Consider the following 3,167-nt stretch of genomic DNA (forward strand, 5'->3'; position numbering starts at 1 on the left):
CAACAGCCATTGGCACTCACAGCAGCGTACGGGTTTAGGAGTCGATCCAAACCCAACGCCAGCTAGGGATCAAAGAAGAAGTTTTCGAGACTCAATTCAACACTGGGGAGAAGCCAGTTTACTAGTCATTGCTGTTTTGAGTCTTCTAGGATAGATCCCAAGGTTTGCACACCTTGATTTACGTACACTGTTCCAAAAAATAGTAATGTCAAAGTATCTTACTGTATATTTCACAGTTTTGTACTGTCTTTCTAGAATATCATTAATTTACATAAGTAGACTGTGATTTTACATGTCAAAGGTAAAATAACATAACATCACTGTAAATACACTCTAATAAGTAAAACATTGGTTCAAATAAAAAAAACATGTTAACGTTTTCCACTAGAATTTTTGAGTTAAGCCAACTTCTGGCAGAATAACATTAATTCAAAGCAATATTTTTGAGTATGGTGAAGTAGCTTTTTTGGCCACAATTAAAAACATTCTTAAGTAAAATTAACTTAATAATTTTCGACTAGAACACAAAAATTTAAGTTGATCCAACGTGAATTTTATGTATAGTGAAGTTACTTTTTGGCCACAAAAAAAACCACATTCTGAGTAACATGAACTTAATAATTGTCAACAAATACACAGGAATTCAAGTTGATCCAAGATTATATTTATGTACAGTGAAGTAACTTTTTGATCAAAATAAAACACATTTATAATTAAAATGAACTTAACTGTCGGCATAAATAGTATTTATGTTGGTCAAATATGATATTTTGGTTACAGTGTAGTCATTTTTTGGTCCCACAGGAGATTCTATAAGGCCATTTACCTGTTTCCCAGCAGGCTAATTCGCTCCAAAATACAACCTTGATCATTTGGCTGTGTCTTATAACCATGACTACCGCGTAGGCAGGCTCATGCATGGTGGTGCCTGCCCACAAAGAAGTCAAGGTTCTAAGACCTTAGAAACTTGTCGATCACTTTTTTTCCCAAACGAACGTCAGCCTTAACATGGGCTGTGTGTGCGCTTGTGTCATGACCTTCAGAAAAAAGAAATGGATGTTGTGTGTATTTGTTTGAATGCGGCAGATGTGATGCCAAATACCTGGACATCAGCTAAGGGACTCGTACCTGGTGCTCAGAAAGAATAGAAATTCAGACAGATGTATTCAAATGAGTTAGACCCATTTAATTACAATAACAAACATCACAATTCTTTAACGTGCGTGCGAAGTGCAAGATTTGTGGGCTTCAGTTTCCTAGAACACAAATTGCCCACTGAAACTTAAGGAACTGTGTATTAAAATTGTAATAAAACCTACTACTTGAATCCTCTTTTTTTTACTTTAACATGTGACAGTGAATCAAAACAAAAGATGACAGGCTGCTATACATTAAATGCATTAATTTAAACATAAAATGAGCAAAGCTTCTTTCATTCAACTTTGTCAGCACTCTTACAAAGTATTCTTGATTCTCTTCCATATTTGACTTTTCACCCTCAAGATTAAGGCCAGCTAAAGAGGGCATTACACAAACTTTAAAACACACCAATACCCTCAGAACACAGGTCATGGGAGAAATTAAACGCATTCCTTAAAAATGTGCAAATAACAGCATTTAAGACACGGCAAAACATTAACTCAGAAGACTTAAGAACAGCGCTTTAAAATTTAGTAAAACACAATGAAGTAGTGCCAGAAATGCAGGAATAAGGTTTTTGTGAAACTCACTCACGAATGGTCTATCAAGTCTGCTCTAGAAAATACCAAACTTAAGATTCATTACTTTAGAGCTGGCTTTTTGTCCATCAAGCTCAAGGTATAGCTTTTGAAATACCTCAAAGGTAAATTTCAGCTGCTTGGGATAGGTAAGGTTCAGAGCGTAGATTACTCCCATCATCAAAGCACAGGATCTGGCAACATCAATCCTCTCCAGGATCTTGGATCCCTCAACGATGATGGTTGGAGGCCCATCACCAATGATAGCAATCTTCATGATTTGCATTGCAAGGTCTGCGTTGAGCTCCTCCTCATCCTTGTAGGAGAAATTAAATGTTAGGATGTATAAAATACATAGCTCAAGCACTTCAGGATGACGTGCATAAGGGAATGAACTACTACAGGTAGGAAAATAAGCCAAAACAGGTTGTCTTTTGTGTTTTTCAGTGATTTTACTTTGTCATTCTGTAATTTTTAAAAGCTAAATTAAACCATAATCCAACGTTTAAAATAAAAAATGTCTTGTTTTTCACAGTTTTGTTTTTCCACTTTGAAAAGAAAATCTAATAAATCATTTTTAAGGGTTATTCCACTTCTAAGTGAAATTTTATCTATTGCCATATTGCCACAGTTAGAAAGTGAGAAACAAGCCTTTTGTAAACAGCACACTAATTCTCCTGATCCGGAAGCAATCCATTTGCTTTAGCAGAGCACAAACAATGTGTTACGTTTCGGTGTTGTCGGTGTGTTGTTTTTGGCGTGACTGTTATGTGTTTCCTGTTTACTTTGAAAGTCTGTGTTATCTTAGTGTTTTCAGTTTACGTTTCCCTGTCTCGTCAGTTCTAATTTGCCCCAGTTGTGTTTCCCTCCTGTTGTCTATTTTCCTGATTGCTCCCTCTATGTATTTAAACCCTGTGTTTCAGTGTGTCATGGTCGCGATCTCCCCCGTGTTGTAAATAGTTTGGTGTTTTGTTGTAAATAAATAGTTTGTTGTAAATAGCTGTAAATAGATTTGTCGATACTTTCGTTTTGGGATTTTGGTGGTGAGCTTTAGTGGGGTTTTTTTGTGTGTTTTTTTTCTTTATTTTTACTTTTTTTCGTGTTGCACTCCGGTTGCCTAGGCCGGGGTGTAACAAATGGAAGTGAATAGCAGGTGCTAGCATGTTGTGTGCAAAAGTGAAAAAATAAATAAAAAAATGACTAACAAAAATGAAAACAGTAATGAAAACAAATATTTCTTGGGAGCTCAGTAATCATGTTCACGGCAAATGAAAAGTGCAAAAGTAACACGGAAGATTTGCAGAAGCTGATTTAGACTTGAGACTACATTGCAGTTACGACAAACACCGCTGTAAACATCCACTGCATGGTGCATGGATATAACGCAACAGCTGGAAAAGCCTCCAGCTTCCATAAACAAACACACACAGCCACTACTATACAAGCATG

The 3,167-nt window shown here is 36.2% G+C and overlaps 1 long non-coding RNA gene across 3 annotated transcripts in view; it reads right to left on the reverse strand.

The window, feature by feature from the left end:
- Positions 1 to 378: 378 nt before the first annotated feature.
- The window catches only part of LOC146648727 (uncharacterized), a 7,672-nt gene continuing 4,883 nt past the window's right edge, over positions 379 to 3,167 (reverse strand). For all 3 annotated transcript variants that reach the window (XR_014908631.1, XR_014908630.1, XR_014908629.1), the window contains one exon: positions 379 to 2,034. This is a non-coding gene — a long non-coding RNA (uncharacterized LOC146648727). The remainder of the gene's footprint in view (positions 2,035 to 3,167) is intronic.

The sequence above is a fragment of the Rhamphochromis longiceps genome, linkage group LG18 (assembly GCF_057381845.1).
Source record: "Rhamphochromis longiceps isolate RC_006_pf linkage group LG18, R_longiceps_female_GT1.1, whole genome shotgun sequence".
Taxonomy (NCBI): Eukaryota; Metazoa; Chordata; class Actinopteri; order Cichliformes; family Cichlidae; genus Rhamphochromis; species Rhamphochromis longiceps.